Source organism: Cydia fagiglandana, chromosome 21 (genome assembly GCF_963556715.1).
Source record: "Cydia fagiglandana chromosome 21, ilCydFagi1.1, whole genome shotgun sequence".
Taxonomy (NCBI): Eukaryota; Metazoa; Arthropoda; class Insecta; order Lepidoptera; family Tortricidae; genus Cydia; species Cydia fagiglandana.
This window is the reverse complement of record NC_085952.1, coordinates 13,469,325-13,490,545: the sequence shown is the minus strand read 5'-3', so window position 1 is coordinate 13,490,545 and position 21,221 is coordinate 13,469,325. Positions and strand designations below refer to the sequence as shown.

The following is a 21,221-nucleotide window of genomic DNA, read 5'->3' as shown; positions in this document are numbered from 1 at the left end:
ACGTCGAAATAAAATTATGTAGTATTTGACGATCTCATTGAAATTCTTATTTTTAAGTTTGACAGCTCTATAATAATTCATTCTTTTTTGAGAACAATAATAATGGCATTAATAAATTGTTCTGAATTTGTAAAACTTGGCTATTTAAAAGTGCTTGTTGCTAGGCCTACTAGATAATTTATGCTACTGCAGGTTAAGATTAGGTACAAAATATAGAATATGTGGTGGAACGAGTGCCCTTTCTGATATTATTTAATCTACAATGTCACCTATGTTGATATAGGTAGGCTTCATAGAATGATTGTGGTCATTATCATCACTGCATGGGAAATGTCTGTTCACAGGCAATTCAAATCATTTTTTGAGCACACATATTTAATACTCTTTTATTATTTATATTTATTTACGAGTCTATAGTGTCCCACTGCTGGGCAATAGCCTATTTTCTACTCCTTTACGTACCTATGTTATATTTATCGTGTGATTTTTTTTGTGCAAGTAGACCCTAAGGGCTGTTTCACAAGTCTATACAACATTTATAGTGACACAAAAAAAACACAGCAACGTTTTACAGGGTGTGGCCTGTAATATGAGCAAAAAATTAAACTGTAGGCTGTACTCCTCATACTGACCAACATTTGTTCAGCGACTTTTAAAAATAACTTATGGTTTGATTTTTAATACACTGTAAAGTTTATTCTAATACGCAATGTCTAGCGAATTTTGTTATGCTTATAGGTAGTTCGTTTTTTTTAGCATTAGAAAGAACTTGCAAGAAGGTAAGCAATCTTGACATGTCTTTTAATTGAAAAACGCTTTTTAAAAATCAAAAACTATTACTTATGAAAGCAGAAGAATATAAATGATCGTATTAGATTCATAATTGGTACATACATATTTGCCGTAACTTATTTTTAAAATGTGTTTTTCAATTAAAAGACACGTCAAGATTGTTTACCTTATTTCTAATGCTAAAAAAAAACGAACTATAAGGCGTGACAAGCAACGTCAATTACAATGATATGGCGTGGCGATGGCGTCCATATTGAAGATAATATTTATTTTGTATGAAAAATAGGGAGTCTAAATACTTCATAATTTTTAAAAGTTGTCTAACAAAAGTGTCACCGTTTGAGGAGTACAATCTATGTTTTAATTATTTGCTCTTGTTACAGGCCACACCCTGTATAATCTTTAACTTACGAAGGACTTGTATTCAATTGTCCCCATTCTCCTCTTTGCCCATCCAATGTCATAGCTGAACATTTTACACCCAAGAGCAACAAAAACGGTTGTTTTTAATGGAAATTATTTGTAAAATTATCTGTTTTCATTGTTTCAGAGTGTAGAATTGTAGACGTTGTGTTTTCATGACGTAATCTTTCAAGTGGGGACGACCACGGGACGACCTTATTATGGTGCCAACTGTATATAAATCATCTTTTTATTACTATTGTGATTATAGGATTCCATGAAATTTTGATTTATTTGTATTGACCTAATGGAAAGAAAGGTTATGCGGTCAAAAGGTTTAACTAGGTAAATGTAAAAAAAAAATACCTAAAAGTACTTATCTCCAATGACGTTTACGTTTACCTATAGATAATTTGAAGCAAAGAGAATATATAGTATAGAGGGCTATTGCCAAAGTAAATTTTGTAGTCACGGTACATTTACTGCCATCTATCGACACACGATTAAAACTTAAAATAAAATTGAAAATGTATGAATTAATCAAAATATGTTTACGGATAAATGATTTTTAATTTTTATTGTTCCATACTGACCCATGTTCTTTCACTGATATTATGTGTTAAAATTGTTAAATATCAAACGGTGTCGTCAACGCCATCTAGCCGAGAATAGGCCAAAGGTGTGTGCGCCATCTATTCGAGAATAACTTTTTCTTGATTTCCGAGGCACGTTTTTTTCTTATACTTTATTTGTCTTCTTCTTCTTCAGTCGGTCCCTCAATACTGAGGATCGTGACATCATATCCTTCTGTTGAAGACCAGGTTCCTCCATAGGGTTCTATTCCCCGCCATGTGCATGGCCTCGTGCAGTTTTAATTGCATAGGTGCCGTAATTTGAGCACACCATCTAGCATAGCAGGAGGAGGGCCCTGAGGTCTCGTGCCTTCAACTTTGCCCGTCATTATTACTCTTTCCAGGCTATCCGGAGAGCGACGTGAGAGGTGTCCGAAGTATGAAAGCATTTGGTCCTGGCATATCGTTGACAACCGGCGTTTTATGCGTAGCTCCTCCAATATGGACTGATTGGTATTACGCATTCCCGTCCACGGAATTCGTAAAAGTCGGCGCCAACACCACATCTCAAACGCGTTTATACGCTTTATCATATTGGCTCGTATGGTCCATGTCTCCGAACCATACAGAAAGATTGGGAAAACCAGAGAGCGTACAAGTCTAACCTTTGTCTGTCTTAATATACTACGATCCCTCCAAATCTTATCTAGCCGAGCCATAGCTCCCTTCGATATTTGAATCCTCCGAATAATTTCCCCGTCACAGCTACCAGTTATTTGTCTTATACGGAGTTATATATATCTCTGATTTGAAGTAAGCCAAAGGAAAGCCATCACTTGGTTCAGGGGGACCTTATGCCTTTTGAAATAAGGTTTAGGAACTGTCAGTTAACAGTGTGGGCGGTGGTATATGAACATTTTATGAGAGCGAAAGACGTAAATGAAGCTACGGAACCGGTTTGTTTAAATACAGTAGAACCTGCTAGAAAATTCTGAAGGATCCCATTGAACTATTATTACTAACGTATAGAACCGGCACAGATAACCAAAATACTGCTTCTCTGGCCCGGTTCTAAACGTCAGTAATAATAGTTCAACGTCTCGAACCACATATTTATCATAAATGAAACGTACTGCCACAAGTTTATAATATCGACAGACAATATCACAAAGCCGGTCGCTCGAATGAAACAAAAGTTTTCAATCAATACGCCTCGGTTTGCACAGATGCCGCGGCAGCTGGTAATTTCATTCCACTTTGTTGTCCTAGTCTGTAAACAGAGTAATGCAACGCTTAGCAATTTAAATATTATTTACAGTAGTATTGAGTGTCCGGAGGTAAAAGATACGGCAGCAGTGCTGGGTTGAGTGCTATTAATGCTTTTAGTTTGTTCGCGTTAAGAATGCAGTAAAATCATCATCGTCCACGTCTTCTAACTTTTGAACCAGGCGTTTAAAAAATGTGTTTTCGTGTACTTAAAGGGATCAATCAACTAAATTTTTGTCTGCCAATGCTTTGCAAGCGCAGCGTAGGACGTCCACTCACATGATGGACGACGACCTTCTTAAGGTCGCTGGAAGACGCTGGATGCGGGTCGCTTCCAACCGGCACATATGGAGATCCAAGGGGGAGGCCTATGTTGAGCAGTGGACGTCTTATGGCTGAGATGATGAATGCTTTGCCACTTCTAGCACTTAGGGTGTTGCCCTCAGGTTAGTGCACATCGTTGCACAGTGAACACTGTCTCATGCGTATTGTTGTTTGGGGGAGACTCCACACTCGCATAAAAAGTGTAAAAATTTTTGAATTGAATATTATTGGTTTTAGTTTTTCCAAAAAAATATCTTCTTGTTAAAAAGGCACTTGCGCTGGGAAGATACGCCCTTCGACTGACATGGCTTTTTATAGTTTTTAGGGTTCCGTACCCAAAGGGTAAAACGGGACCCTATTACTAAGACTTCGCTGTCCGTCCGTCCGTCCGTCCGTCCGTCCGTCCGTCTGTCACCAGGCTGTATCTCACAAACCGTAATAGGTAGACAGTTGAAATTTTCACAGATGATGTATTTCTGTTGCCGCTATAACAACAAATACTAAAAACAGAATAAAATAAAGATTTGAATGGGGCTCCCATACAACAAACGTGATTTTTGACCAAAGTTAAGCAACGTCGGGAGTGGTCAGTACTTGGATGGGTGACCGTTTATTTTTTGCTTTTATTTGTTTTTTTTTTGCATTATGGCACGGAACCCTTCGTGCGCGAGTCCGACTCGCACTTGCCCGGTTTTTATATCGTATGAAGGTACCGTACCTTCATACGTATCGGAACCCTCCGTTATCCGTTGCACGATACACATCCGTTTATTTTTATTTTAAAGGCTATTATTAATATAGGCATATAAAAAGGTGAATACGTAAGTACTTTTGGTCGCAGTCGAGTACCTCCAATTATGTCGAAAACACGCGCAAAATAAGCTTATACTTGGCAAAATAATTTGGCTATGATAATAAAGGATCAAGTACTATTGGCCGTCATTCGATATTTCGTTGAAGCCCTGATCATTTAAACCACAGAAATTTGTGTGAATTTTGTTAAGTTATGTAGGTATTGCGTTGTACAGAACGTTCATATTTTCATGCGGTTTTCACATATCAATAGAGTGATTTTTGAGAAATACAATTTTCGATGGCGCTTACGACGCTCAGCGTCGCGCAGCATTGTATTAATATCGAAGCATCGTTAATAATGGCGTAAGCGCCATCGACAATAAGGTCCCTTTTCATAGACGTCACAATTTGTTAAGGTTTACCCGTGCGAAGCCGAGGCGGTTCGCTATAGTTCGTTTTTTAGCATTAGAAATAAGGTAAACAAACTTGATGTGTCTTTTAATTGAAAAACACATATTAAAAATAAGTTTAGGCAAATATGTAACAATTATGAATCTCATACGATCATTTATAGTCTTCTGCTTTTATAAGTAATAGTTATTAATTGTTAAAAATCGTTTTTCAATTAAAAGACATGTCAAGATTGCTTACCTTCTTTCAAGTTCTTTCTAATGCTAAAAAAACGAACTATAGTTATGACATAAGTGAGAGATTTCTCATTCATTAACGAGTGATCACCCGCTATTCCGGGGCCATTTGAATTGGTAATCTGAGCCGAGCCGATCAGCCAGAAATCTTTATTCATTGGCTTGCGAGGTGACATTGGGAGGTCACGTCTATCTCGGCTTTGCTCCGTCGGATCGGTATGCGGAATTTCGGTCTGGTTCTAATTTTAATAAACGTCAAAAAAATTAAAATATCGATATGGATCGGATCTGTCAGTGGCAAAAGTGACGTCTTTCTTTGAAAAACGTAACTCTTGACACCGACAGATACGATCCATATCGTATCGAGAAATTATTTTAGACGTTTATTAAAACTAAAATCAGGATATTTAAAAGTGACGAGGGATCAACTAGCAATTTTTTGAAAAAACGTAGCGTTTTTTGATGGTGAAGTTTGGTTTTCATGTAAAATTATCTGTGACAAATTCGGATAAGATGACTTCGCTTATAGTGACAAACCGATAACCTATAAATCCTATTTTCATGAAATTATGTCCGGTTATAAAAAAATAAAAATAATCTTTATTGCAACTTTGAGTTGTTACATAACATTGGTTATACAGACACATTTGCTGGTTTTGGTGGCCGTCACCACGTCTTTCCCTGCGAGGACGTTTGGGCGTGCGTGCCTTTAAGTTATTTTAGTTTTGATTCTCGGTGACAAGTTAATAAAACTCATCTCTCACAAAGGAATTTGAGATTAATTTGGAAAAATTAACAAACATAAGAAGTTACCCAACACACAATTAAGCGACACTTAGCACTTATTTTATCACCTAAAGACATAGAACGGCTGTAGAATAGCTACATATTCTAAGCTTACAGGCTCTGGTGACATCAAGGTCTTTAAGAGGTCCATGTATAGCTTTAAGATCCATAGTAGCCGTTTTGGCCGCTATAATGCATCTTAAGCCGCTAGTGTTATAGCTCAAAGTGAATTCTACCACCTTAATATCTATATGAGTAATAAGCAGCTGCAATTTTCACTTAAGGTTCTAAACAGGCGATAAAAAGTCTTTTATAGCTCCGTGTATCATAATCGCTACTTAACTCTCTTGTATCACTTACAGTCGAATAGAGAAGTTATGTTATGAGTCACCATTATCGATCATGTAGTCGCAGACGAGCGTTATTCAATACCTTAGTACATCTTATACTGTTATTAGAGTCTTACTTAGAACCTAAGCCTATAGCGCCATGTTAAGATGACCGATGAATCAATAAGCAAAACAAAAACTATTAATTAGAACGTAAATACTTCATAAAAATCGATACTTTTACTCAATATTGACCTAATTAAAAGTTACTATTGTTATATTTAAAACCGGACTTCACGTATACCTATTGAGTAATTTTCGAGAATTAAATACGGTGGACCACAAATAAAAAAATATTATATTCAGATAAATATGCAAAGGATCAGAGGCCCATTAAAATTTTGTTAGTAATACATATAGTTTTAGACAGTGTAATTAATTTCGCCATCATAAATCCGCAGATAACTCCTGCATCAGTGAACTAAAATAATTATTTGCTTTTAATTATCCGCCATTACATTTCACTTCAAGCTGTCACAGAGCAAGCTTACGAATAATAATACAAAATGGCAACATCTGCAACCAAAGCAGATAGGGCTAAGGAAAAAATGTGCAATTACCTTCTCGAGTGTTACAAATATTGACTTTAAATGCTAATATACCATCTAAAGCTGGAAGTATCATCCATATGGCCCTACACTACTACTCAAATAGTTAGTATTCGCTTATTTGGCACCCTTTTAAATCCTAAGTACTTAATCAACGCTATTACAACACTACTCTAGCGCTCTTCTACTACAACAGTTTCTAGTCACCTATATGCAACCCATCTAGCTCCTAAAGAATTAATTAACACTATTGTAGCTCCATTATACCGCTCTTATGTCTCTTTTTTTATCCGCTAACCCTACTGTAGCACTGTTATAAATCTTATGGTGATAAAATTTGTCCCCAATCCGGGGTTAAAACGGGGTTATAGCCGGCTATAACTCCTATTATTAGAGCACTAACCACACCTAAAGAGTAAATAGGCGCTTATATAAATCTCTTCTAACCCTTAAATTTAGCGCCTAATGTTAGTTGGGTAATCAACTATGCTTTATATGACATCCGCTTAGTATTACGTATTTGTATGTCACTGCCCTTCGATGTCATTATAAGCGGATTCTACTATAGTTCATTTAAATCACTCACTCGTGATCGAAACATACTCGTACTACTGCAGCTCTTATAGGCCATCGTATTTTGTGATTTTTTCAGTAAAATCTCTACAAGTCATGAAAAAGGAAAACCCCCAAAATCACTGTTTTTCATTACGATCTTTAGCCATGAGCACAAAGCATTGAATGAAGTATTTGGACCGGAATCTCTTTAAAATTTTGTGATGTATCTCAAAGATCTCTTTTAATCAAATCAGGAAGGAAATTCTAAAATAAAGATGTATTTGTCGGCGGCAGATCGTAAAATCGGGCATATCGAGATATTCCTAGGCATATCATGAAACGCCGCCATTTCATGATCTGACTAACGACTACCAGCCATATCGTTCAAACCTCAACGTTTGACGATTTGCCTGGCTACGTTTAGGCATATCAAATAAGTAGGGTGTGATATTCCTAGGCAGATCATGAAACGCCGGCATTTCTTGATATTCCTAGCGAACACCAGCCATATCGTGCAAGCATCAAGGGGTGATATTCCTAGGCAGATCATGAAACGCCGGCATTTCATGATATGCCTAGCGAACACCAGCCATATCGTGCAAGCCTCAAGTGGTGATATTCCTAGGCAGATCATGAAACGCCGGCATTTCATGATATGACTAGCGAACACCAGCCATATCGTGCAAGTCTCAAGGGGTGATATGCCTAGGCAGATCATGAAACGCCGGCATTTCATGATATGCCTAGCGATCACCAGCCATATCGTGCAAACCTCACGGGGTGATTTTCCTAGGCAAATCATGAAACGCCGGCATTTCATGATCTGCCTAGCGAACACCAGCCATATCGTGCTAGCCTCAAGAGGTGTTCCATTCTTAGTTTAGTTTAGTTTTTATTAATCAGATTTCTGCGCGCTTCTACCGTTTGTCGATGCAAAGCCAAAACGCACTTCACAACGATACAATATTGACATTTTAGCCAATAGGATCGTCCGCAACTCTCAGGCGGCACGTTCAGGACGAGCCTCAGCAGCGCCTCTGTTGGCGAGAACGAGAACTAGCGAGACGCCGCGGCATACGGATCGACCGCTATCGATTTAAATCACATTATATGTATCAAGCCTCCAAAACTAAGTGTTTTAGTGATATATCGTGCGTGACAAAAGGCCTAAGACTGTTTAACGTACCGCCGGCCGGCGTGTGAAAGAGGAGAAGGTGCTGAACGTAAAAAAAGAACTAGTGGCATCAAGAGGAATCCGCTATTGCTGCAGTATCAGGTCAGTCGAGTGCGTGATATCCTTTGGTTATTTTATCGTGTTGTACCGTTTATGACCGGTGAGTATAGATATTTATGCTCGATCCTGAATGTTGTGAATTGGCACTGCATCTCATTCCAAAACCGCGTCGTTTTTCAACAAGGGGTGATATTCCTAGGCAGATCATGAAACGCCGGCATTTTATGATATGCCTAGCGAACACCAGCCATATAGTGCAAACCTCACAGGGTGATATTCCTAGGCAGATCATGAAACGCCGGCATTTCATGATATGCCTAGCGAACACCAGCCATATCGTGCAATCCTCGCGAGGTTATTTTACGATGCGCCCGGTATGAAGCTAGGAATATCAACGAATACCAATGCTCTGATCGATCTGCCGCCTCTTTTATAAGGCAGATCGTGATATGCCTGGGAAAATCTTAGTTAGATCATGAAATGGCAGCGTTTCATGATATGCCTAGGAATATCTCGATATGCCCGGTTTTACGATCTGCCGCCGAGATATTCATGAAATGGCGATAAAAGCCTTTTCATTATTAAGGTTCTGTACTATAGGTAGAAGTATTAGAACAAATAGAACAAATTAAATTATTTTCAGAAAATATTTTCAAAATATAAATTTATAAAAATTTGACCTATGCCGCTGTGGCCCGGTGGCCGAATGGCACAGGCACCTGCCGCGATAGCAGAGGACGCTAGTTCAATTTCAGCCTGGGGCACTGGAGGCCTTATTCACATCTTCTTAGTATATGACATTTATTTCAGTTCATTAAGGTTCTGTAATAAGAGCTGTCAAAGAAAGCCATATTAGAGTTAAGCCACGAAAAGTCTGCAGCGATTTTGATATCCCTCGCAGTGCCAGTGTTATTTATACGCTTAAAATAGCATTTAGCATACCGTTGATGGGAATTGTCACTTAAAAATGTACCATTTACTTTTTTTCGAAAATCGATTAACTTTTGGGTTATTTCTACTCAAACTCACAAGGACTATTGATTAAAAAAAATATCTCCCAAAAGTTGACAGTTTTGTGATGCATTTTTACATATGTACATTTTGCACCGTCACAAAACGGACACCCAAAAGTATGAAAAACTGGGGGTACTTTTATTCTTTGTCTCACTCAGTAGTACTAGTGATTCTGAGTCTAAAAAACCCAAACGATGATGATTTTGCAAAAAAAAGGAACTAAATTTTCTGAGAACCTGACAGAATATTTTGAAGGAATCGTCAATTTATCGGGCTCACAAAGGATTTTGGCAGGAAATCGTCAAATCAGCAATATTCTTTGAACATTTTCCCGCTCCATTTACCAAGATAGGGTTATCCTAGCGTTATATATTATGAGTATAAGAAAGGAATAAATGTGTTTACTTATCTGTGATCTATTAGGTATCTGTATTTTGATTGTTTTTTTTTTTTTAAACATTTTTCGTAAATGGGAGACGAAGTGAATTAATTTTAAGTCATAGAATAAGTCTTTACCAGGCGTGGCTCACTCCGCGATTTCGTAGCTTTGCTACAGGTAGCTAAAAGTACATCCGTTCGACCCCAATTTTGGGGTTTGCCATAAGCCGCGCGTGGCGCTGTCGCCACCTAGCGGCCATATCTGTGCTGATCGTGACAGACGCGTTTTGTTAGAGAGTAAGTCTTCTGTACCTAGTACTATTATTTATTCTGTGTCTTTACGTAGGTATACTGCTGTGCCCCAACGGGGTTTATGCTGGAACATGTAAATACTTTTAAAACTAGTTAAACCCATAAAATAAACAAATAAATAATAAATTCATTGGTATTTTTCTATATAACACTACCTTCCTTTACTTTCTTTCTTTTTTAGGTCGCTAGAAGACGCTGGATGCGGGTCGCTTCCAACCGGCACGTATGGAGGTCCAAGGGGGAGGCCTATGTTCAGCAGTGGACGTCTTATGGCTGAGATGATGATGATGTAGTCATCATCATCCGCCTAGCAAACAATTTGCTACCAATTACGGGCATCATTTAACCCCTTTATAGGTGACGGTTCGGGTTCAGACTGTACCAACATTACCGTAGCAGTATTGCAGTGCGACATTACTGCTGACTGCATTACTGTCGCAAATGTCAAAATGCTGTGCAGTAACATTAACCCACAGACAAAACATCCTCCAGAATTAGTCGCGCTACACCCTCTGCCACGCATCATACGGTAAATTTACTCCATGTTCGAGTCGAAAGTGTCTTTGTGTGACGTCCGTGTCTTTAAACGGACCAATAATGCCACGGGACTTCGCTCACCTCGCCCCGCGCGCCCCGCATTTTTGGCATCATCGGTTGCATGAAATAATTGCTCTAAACTCGGTCTAGAGGATTCCTAGTCTATTCATTAATATTAAATTTTACAACGGGACTTAAACGCGTATTTAAGTCCTAAGAATTACCTCCGAAGTTTAACGCTCGTTCGCGTATTTAAATCTTAAAACAAATACGCTATTAAATAAGTCCCGTTGTACAGTCGACGTCAAAAATATGTTTACATTTATCGCCTTATTACAAAGGAGTAAGGTGCAAAACTGTAAACATATCTTTGACGTCGACTGTACGATTTAATCATGTGTAAAAATCGTGAAAGTTTATATTAGTGAGTAACATTATTTTCATCGGTCGACTCGACTGCAGCAGTATTTCAGCACGACAGTAATGTAGTCAAAGAGAAGGCAGAGGACCGCCAAACATGGAAATTGCTCCACCGACAAGAGTCATACTCTTAAATATGTGATGATGATGATGAGTAATGTGAAGCGCTGGTGGCCTAGCGGTAAGAGCGTGCGACTTGCAATCTGGAGGTCGCGGGTTCAAACCCCGGCTCGTACCAATGAGTTTTTCGGAACTTATGTACGAAATATCATTTGATATTTACCAGTCGCTTTTCGGTGAAGGAAAACATCGTGAGGAAACCGGACTAATCCCAATAAGGCCTAGTTTATACCCTCTGGGTTGGAAGGTCAGATGGCAGTCGCTTTCGTAAAACTGGTGCCTACGTCAAATCATGGGATTAGTTGTCAAGCGGACCCCAGGCTCCCATGAGCCGTGGCAGAATGCCGGGATAACGCGAGGAAGAAGAAGATGATGAGTAATGTAGTAATGTAGGATCCCTTAAAGGGATAAATTCGCCTTTGTACTAATGACGAATGTTATTTTTCCTGTTTAGATTTTTGTACAATAAAGTGTTTTACTACTACTACCTATTACTACGTTAAATAATATCCCTCCCTTCCCCCCTTTAGATCTATTTTAGGGATAAGTACGCCTTTGGACATAACATTTTTATTTTTGTTTTGTTATTGTACCGTTTTATGTAAACCTGTTTATGTAGAATAAAGTCACATACATACAGTATACATAATAATATATTATATTTTATTCAATAAATATAAATGTTGTATAAAAACTAATAAACTAAAATTATACTAAATTAATAAAAATGAAACCTAAACTACAATAATATATTTTATCAATAAATCAGCATTCTTGACGTTCCCTGCAGTAATGCAGTTGACTGCAGCATTATTGCAGCGTGTCAATTCAATACTGCAGACTGCGTTACTACGTTGAAAACGACGTTGCTTCCCGGATTTTTGACATTTGCAGCAGTAGGTACTGTCAAAAATCCGAACGTGACTTAACACAAACTTTTGGCGTTTTCCTTGAGATCCGTGCTATTGAGGTTCTACTTTACTGGTACCGTCGGCGCGATTCGAACTTTAAGATATCACGCCGTTAGACATTCACTAGATATGAAATAGTAAAGATATGTGACGTTCCACGGCAAAAGGTACCTTATGGCGGCTGGCGCTTACGATTATTATTAACGCCGCTCCAATATTCAGTCGGGGCAATGGTACCTTTTGCCGTGGAACGTCACATATCTTTACTGTTTCTTATCTAGTGCATCTCTAATTCATTTCCCGAATAGCGCCGCGTGTCTAACATAATACGTACTACACCAGTTTGTCACACAGGTACTTGAAATGCATTTCAAACGATACGTTCATGCACTCAAGTATGATTCAACATGCTTTTACGTTGTTATCGCAAACTCAAGGATATTTTATACTTTACAGACATAGTAGATAATAGGTTTTTTATGATATAAGAGGCAAATGAGAAGATTGTAAGCAATTACACCTGGTTACGGTGACTTCCTTACTATCAGGCGGGCAGTATGCTAGTTTGCCACCAGCTTGATATAAAAATATATATAGGTATTCTACAAATAATGTGTATTTTGGGAGCGCACGTTTAACATTTATTAAAATAAGTACCTAATCCATTAGTCATTCATGTGATAACTGAGTAGTTACGACATATCCGAATGTTAATCGTTTATATTGCCGGTTACATTTATGTACTAGTGAGAAAATATCAAAGTTCATCATATCACCATTGATTACATTATTATACGCAATATTATTATGTTTACAAGCACAGGTATAATATTTGACTTCACGGTTTTTCTCCTTAATACAAATTATGAATCTCTCTTTCATCAACATATTTATAATATAAATACATTATTATGACATATTATGTCTCTACTTGACCCAAAGGTTGACTAGTAAGGAATGTCTTTTTTATTTAAGTCCACCATTTGTAGGTAAAATCACCTGCGCTCAGTGTTCCAGTAAGGAAAAAATTGCCAGGGCCCGATTCGGATTGTGAAATAGACATCTATTAGACATATTTAAATCATCACCAAGATACGATAACGATATGTTTAACATCTAACCTGTCAAATTTGACATTTGCGCGATTCTGGAGATACTCTTGAAGGATTTCCACAGGATATGACTTAGAGATCTAATTCACATCTAATAGATATCTTACTCTATCTAACGTAAAAGTGACATTAGTTGCCCGAATTGCGCTGCAAAACAGAACTAGTTGATATCTAAGCTATAACGTATCTAGAATGGATCTAGAACGTGTCGTCTCTTGTGAATATCTTGAAGTTCGAATACGGCAGTATATCCTTGCAACCGAGCGGATACCCTGGCTACCTGCAAGGCGTTCAAATGCGTTCATACGAGTATCGCCCTAAGGGTATATATATGTGAGCGCAGGCGATTGTACATACATTTTTCTTTTCATTGTGAAATAAAGTTTTAATCAATAATACGTGTTTACTACAGCAACAGTACCTATTAATGATAAATTATTTTAATATTCAAGTCACGTTCTAAGGGCTTTATGACTGTTTTTATCTACACTCATATTAACACTCTGCGATGCGTTTAAAAACGGCAAGCAAAAGATAAACTGTTTTGTTAGAACAAATTTCTAAGCTGTAAAAATGTCATTATTGCATTATTGCGTAATGAATAATTCTCGAAAATATAAGAAAAAACAAAAGACTATTATACTTTAGGATTATTCATCTACTCCATATCGCCGACATTATAATTATTATATCGAGTAACTTAAGACACCGTCAAACAATTATTTTCTTGGCCTTGGGATTTCAAGGCGTTATTAATTAAGTATGTTCGTATGATATTAGTGAAACCGGACGCCGAGATGACATTGAAAGACTAGATATATCGTATTTAACTCGAGAATAACTAAAAGTTAACGAGAATTTAATTGTAAGATGTCTTTAAATGTATACGGATTCACACTGCAGCAGTATTGCACCGTAGTAACATTACTGCCGAATAAAACCAACATATTACTTTGCTAATCCGTGAAAATATAACGTGCTAGTCAACCAGTGCTAACACTATACTTACTTACGTATTTTTTACATGCAATTAATTCTAAAAAATACGCAAATAAATATAACAAACCGCCACCAAAAGAACAATATTCGACACGTGTTCGCCTCTCTACGAGGCATTCTCAGGAGATGTTGATGGTATTACGCCCGGCAACGGAAACGGTGAGTAGGTAAATTGATTAGCACGTCTTCTTTTTGCGGATTAGCTAAGTAATATTTTGGTTTTAATTATATGGATTTACGCAAAGTAACGACGAATCCTATTCATTATTACTGCCGACTGCATTACGACAAAAATCTGAGCAGCAACATAGATTTTGACAGTTGCGGCAGCACTGTTGCGCTATATTACTGTAGCAGAAAACTAGTGTAGTCTGAATTAGAACGCTACCATAACATTATTATTACAACCATAGAGGATGTATAACCAAGCGGGGTAGCCATTAACAGGCGTTCCCCTCCGTCGAAATTAGGCGGTCAATGGTCTTACACATGTATGGACTGACGTTTATCTGACATGGCTATTTTTAAGTTACGTATACGTTTGACGTACCCCTCCCCCGCAAAAATAGGCAGACTGTTTTGTACCGAAAATAACAGACTCCTCTAAGATTACAACTGACTTTACGTAAAATGGCGGAGGTTCACATTTCGTCGGGACTTTGGCTTTTTTTTTAATTTCTCGAAGAAGACTTGACAGATTAGTAGACTTGTCATCCCTTGTTTACTGAAAAGTATACTCAGTTATTACAGGTGTGAAGATTACACAATATATTTTATAGTGCCTGCAGTGAACGGCTCTACAAGCGAATAATAGCGACTCTGTAGCGACTCAGTTGAAACTGTTGAAAGGGAGCCTCCCACTATTTAGGTCACACCGTGTCGCTATGTCACGTAGGTAACTGTACCGTTTAAAAAGTTACCAAAAATGTACTATTTTAATTTAAATTGTTTATACGACAACGGTTTCACTCACTGGAAAATGTACTAACCTAAACATTAAACCTTTTTGCAACAGTAGGTAGGTAAGGTAAGGAATAACAAATTGCCTTAGGGTCATTTTAGGTCCAATATAGTCATGCCGTGTAGGCTTACACTTGTAAAAATGCACGCTGTACAACTGATGGCTCGATTCGGAAAATGAATTAGATTTCTACTACTACTTCAAGTTACGATACGGATAATTTAAATATATTTATAAGATAGATATGTCAAATTTGACGTTTCCGCGATTCTGGAGGTCCTCTTGAACGATTTCGACAAGTTATGACTTAGATATCCAAGTCACAATACATCTAGTCGATATCTAATGTAGATCTATTTGATCTCTAAATCGTCTCAAGATCTTGTGATTATCTCGAAATCCGAGTAGGCCTGTGAGTCACTCTCGGTAATTCCCGTGGGGTCATTTTTGAGCTCTAGTCAGACTTAACTGGTGGAAAGGTTAACTGGAAGAGATCCCTCAAAGGGATAAGTTCGCCTTTGTACTTCTTACTAATGGTATGTCTTTTTGTACAATAAAGAGTTTACTACTACTACTACTACTACTACTTCTACATTACGTACGTCAACGGTAAAAATATGGGTGTACAAATCATTTAAAAAATATGTCCCATAACTCTTATGTCAGTGAATTAAGAACTATGGGACATATTTTTGAGTAAGTTGTCTACACCCATATTTTTACCGTTGACTGTACCTCACACCATACGAAATTATAGCCAAGGAAGTTTTTGCTGTATTTTCAATTGGGGTGAATTTCCTTTTTTCGGATTTTACGAGACATATGAAATGCTTCCTACTTTGTTGACATTCCATCGAAATTGAATTTAGGTAATTAGGTACATCCTAATGTACATACACTGGGAGTCACGAGGCTATAGTTATTCTCTAGTTTGGTGCTATCAATACTTTTATTGACCAATCACAACTATTTTCTATAGTTGGATAAGGTGTCATCATCATCATCATCTCAGCCATAAGACGTCCACTGCTGAACATAGGCCTCCCCCTTGGACCTCCATACATGCCGGTTGGAAGCGACCCGATAAGGATAGGATAAGGTGTATTGGGTAATAATATATGCAGAAATGCGAGCGAGGGATATCGAGAAGGGTTGACTGTGATGTTTGTCAGATAAGGGACAGTCAGACCGTTTTTTGAAGTCAATCAAGTTTTTTGTGAGTTTTAGCCACTTCAGTAGGTATTTTGCTAGTGTGATGGTGCATCTTTTAAGGATGACTAAATACAGGAAGGTCCGGACCGGATCCTTATATGATGGGTAATCGGTGATGCATTTTATAGAAAATTTCTATCTATGTCTATACTTATATCTTTGTAGGCAAAGGCTTTGTATCGCGGATAAGCAAAGTAATATTTTGGTATCAATATGGATTTCTGCAAAGTAATGCCTGATTCTATTCGTTATTTAACCTTCTTCTTCCTCGTTCCCTCAATGCTGAGGATCGCGACCAAATGCAACATCTCTCCATTGATTGCGGTCATAAGCCAAGTGGACCGCACGGTGCAGGCTGCCGCCACTCGTCTTCTTCATGGCGTCAGACCATCTCTTACGAGCCACACCCTGAGCGCGTTTGCCATTCATTCGCCCCAAGTTGATACACTTCTCCATATCATGCATTGGTGATCTCATAATGTGTCCGAAAAATCTATGGGTTCGTTCATGGCATGCTTTGGAGAGCCTTGTGGTAATATTGAGTTCTTCCAAAATAGAGAGTTATTTAACCTAGTGAGTTTTGTAAAGCGGTAAAACAAGACCTCTGTCGAACGATGAAGGTCACTTATATGCGAAATAACTCTGTAGATCAATGGGTGCCTGCACAAACGCTCTGCAAGCGAATACTAGCGAGCCATCTGAAAAGCTCTCTATCTAGGTCGCGCCGCTATGCCACCTTATTAAAGTCAACACTCGCTTTTAACTAGCTACCAAAAGCATTACCAAACCTCGCTATCAATGCGCAATTTATTAAAAAGCGGATCGGACTCGCCCACCGAGGGTACTTTTTAGTATTTGTTGATACAACTTGGTGACCAAAATTTCAACTGTCTAGCTATCACGGTTCGTGAGACAGCCTGGTGACAGACGGACGGACGGACAACGAAGTCTTAGTAATAGGGTCCCGTTTTACCCTTTGGGTAAGGAACCCTAAAAATCACAGGCCAAATCAAACGTAGGTACACTAACAGAATATTTGAATCATGTTATTAACCTGATTCTAATTTTCTTAAACGTCACAAATTTAATCTCGATACGATATGCATCGGATCATTCAGATTGGGTTTTTGTTTGAAGAACCGTCACTTTTGACACTGTCAGATATTGTAAGTACTGCGGTGATCTCTTAGAAGCACTGTTCGAATTGAGCCATAAGTGATATGATTCCATCATTCTACTCGTTATATCTGTTTGATGCTCATGAACGCACTATGAATGAATTCATTAAAAAGTGGCCATGAAATAATGGTACGCCTGGGCGTACAAAAGTTCTGGGCGTACGAAATTGCTCCACCGACAAGAGTCATAAAGACTCTTAAATATAATATGATGATGATGATAATGGGCAAAAAAAATGGCGACCACTGGCCGTGAACATCAAACAAATAAATTTCGTTATCAAGATTAACTCTGTAATTCTCATTTATTCAATGACTTATCTTTTAAGTAATGAAATAAAATAAAGGTATCCTTCAAAGGACTAAGATACTAGATGTCTTTTCTCTTTAATCTTCAAATAAACCTCTTTAATTTTCTTTAAGAACATCAAACACTACTTATTATACTTTTTGTCCCTCATCCATAATGTTTATTCAACATAATGTCTGACTTGTAAGAAGCTAAAGTCAAATTGTAAGGATTCTTTCATTCAATTTTACGTCAGTTAGAAAATATTATATTTCTATAAATATATTTCAATGAACAAAACAATAAAAAATCCGTTAAGTTCCCAAATATAAATGTTACAATAAAAGGGTCTAGCAGGCTAAGCGAACAAGAAGTGCCCCCAACGACGGATTTGGTCATTCTTTCAGGTGGTGTACTGGCAGGTCCTAAGAACTCTCTATGCTTAATATCAGTCCTCGATCTTCTTTTGTTTTCGAGTTATTCAGGATAATGTAAAATCATCAGTGTATCATTGAAAGTGTCATATTTTGTAAACCGTTCAAGTTAGATTAACCAAACAAAATTATATTTGACAACAATAAAATAGACTACAAAATGAATCGAAATCGTTAGAGCCGTTTCCGAGAACCTTGTTCGATAACGTTTTTTTTTTGACATGACGCACGAAGATTTATGCAAATATTTTTATATGTGTATATAGTGGGTATTAGTGGCTACTCATGCATATTTTTTTTGTAGGTGTACCTCCGCGAATAGTATAAAAAATAATGAGAAGAAAAATAAAATGTTTTTTTTTTATAATGAAGTATAAGGACATGATGCAGGTTAAACATATTCATTTTGTAGTCTATTTTATTGTTGTCAAATATAATTTTGTTTGGTTAATCTAACTTGAACGGTTTACAAAATATGACACTTTCAATGATACACTGATGATTTTACATTATCCTGAATAACTCGAAAACAAAAGAAGATCGAGGACTGATATTAAGCATAGAGAGTTCTTAGGACCTGCTAGTACACCACCTGAAAGAATGACCAAATCCGTCGTTGGGGGCACTTCTTGTTCGCTTAGCCTGCTAGACCCTTTAGAGTTCATGTATTATTTTGAAATTAAGTTACAAAGAAATTAATTTAAAACTATAAATTTTACTACGTAGAATTTTTATGTCGATTTGTCCATTTTTTGACGTCCAAAAAATTTCTTGCGATTACCTATCTGTAACTTGTTTTGTAATCCAAATAAATATAATAAAGTATAGGTCTAGCATGCTATGAGCTGTTGCACTTGCATGGAGTAATTTTTCAATTGAGTTCAATCAGCTACCATCTGGATTTGTACAGTCGCCATCAGATATATCGGAGCGGCCAAGGTGTTCACAATATCTGAACACGCACTCTAACGCCTCGACAATAGAGGCGTGTTCAGATATTTGTGAACACCTTGGCCGCTCCGATATATCTGATGGCGACTGTACCCTACTTGTGTACCATTTGCATTCCTTATTAAATGTTTTTTTTTTTTACTGGAAGAATTTCATTCATATTTAAGTACTTATATACTTTAATCTCTATTAATATTATACATGCGAAAGTAGTGTTATGAAGTAGTGTCTGTTCTTACTTCCGACGTGTCGGAAGCCGGTGTAGCTCGAAGGTTTTTACGCTTAAACTAATGAACCAAACTTTAATTTTTATTAGTCTGGTATGAGATAGTTTTGAGGCCCGAGAAAGGATATAAGATTTTTTATCAATTTTTTAGCGAACCGCCCCGACTTCACACGGTTTAATAAATTATACACCAGGAAGCCTATTATGGATCGCTTTATCCACATTTATCCACGTGATAAAACAACTGTCACTTTTTAACTCTGCGGGATAGAAAGAGACGGACACCGTTTTATCACGCTGTCACGTAGACAAATACGACCATCATATCCGTACTGATATTGATAAGTGAAAACCGTATGAATATCCTTTCAGTAGCTTTTGAGTTTATCGCAAACGTACAAACATACAAACACACAAACAGACAGACGCGGCGAGGGACTTTGTTTTATATATGGTGTAATCAATCATTATGATCATTGTACGTCAGACGAAGTAGCGGGCAGAAGCTCGTATGCCATAAGAGTTTTAAACTAATGATTATATTTTTTACAAAATTAACAACTTAAGTAGGTATTTCCGTTGGGAAAGCATTATGTTATACGATTTTATTTTAATTAACATAAATTAGAGCTAACCGTTACTACTTTACGTAATTTAAACTTTAAAATAGATCAGCTATTTTTTTTTATTCGTGTAAACGTATCCGATCACTAATGTTAAAAATTTAAACATTAGCGTTCAGATAAGTTTAATAGCTATTTAATAGTTCATACTAAAACCTCTTTCACATTTTACTAGAAAGACTTTGGTACTTGAATACAGATGTGTATTAATAACACGAACACTAATTTTTCATGTTATTTACGTTAATCGTTGAAAATTTTAAAATGAAAGTCACGGTACGGACCCCTAAAAACCCAAAGCAGCACGGACCACAATTTTGAGGGTAAAATTAAATTACTTCATTAGAGCAGACCGTAAAAAAACCTTTTTACTAAACAGAATTTTCATAGGCGAGGTGAAAAAAATAAATTAAATCACTCATTAAGCGAAAAAAGGTGAGTTAATACTTTTTTGCATCATAAATATTGTAATAAGGTAATAAATTTACATAGAATAACTTCAGCGTTAAGATTAAAAATACAAAATGTAATTTTTCACTACAACATGAAACTATCTGAAATAAACCAGGCAAAGATTCGAAGAGGTGTCATCAAAAATGTCACCTTACCTCAAAAACTCCAAACAAATCCCACCAAAAATCGTCACACACACAATCACAGCACGACACAACACAGCACCGCACTGTCACACTGTCCGCTACAGAAATAGTAAACGACAAATGTCTCGAATTTTTTACGCTATAATTTGGCGGGCGTCGGAACGTCCGCTCCGCCGAACGACCAAATGCCAACTGGCTGGGCTACGCGAAAAGCGCGGGAAACCCAGTTAAGAAAAGCCAAATTGTGACGCTAGTTTTTTTTAATTGTGAGCGAGGCAAGGATAATGAGGCATTGTGCTTGACTGGCTGGTATTTCGATGATTTTAGCGTTTTTTGCAAGCTGCCAGTTTTTACTCTCAGTTTCTCTTTCAGACTTGACTGAAAGGCGACGGTTTTGTCCTGCTATCAAGTTGACACAGTTTTTCATTCAACTAGATGGGATACAATACCAGTGAAGTTGAAATCAGTGATTTTTAGGGTTCCGTACCCAAAGGGTAAAACGGAACCCTATTACTAAGACTTCGCTGTCCGTCCGTCCGTCCGTCCGTCCGTCCGTCCGTCCGTCCGTCCGTCTGTCCGTCTGTCTGTCACCAGGCTGTATCTCACGAACCGTGATAGCGAGACAGTTGAAATTT

The 21,221-nt window shown here is 37.5% G+C and overlaps 1 protein-coding gene across 2 annotated transcripts in view; it reads right to left on the bottom strand.

The window, feature by feature from the left end:
- Positions 1 to 20,791, bottom strand: part of LOC134675193 (octopamine receptor beta-2R-like) — a 257,371-nt gene extending 236,580 nt beyond the window's left edge. The window contains exon 1 of one of the 2 annotated variants that reach the window (XM_063533396.1): positions 20,596 to 20,791. The gene's annotated coding sequence lies outside the window, so the exon portion shown is untranslated. The remainder of the gene's footprint in view (positions 1 to 20,595) is intronic. The other variant, XM_063533395.1, reaches the window with a different exon arrangement.
- Between the last annotated feature and the right edge of the window lie 430 nt (positions 20,792 to 21,221).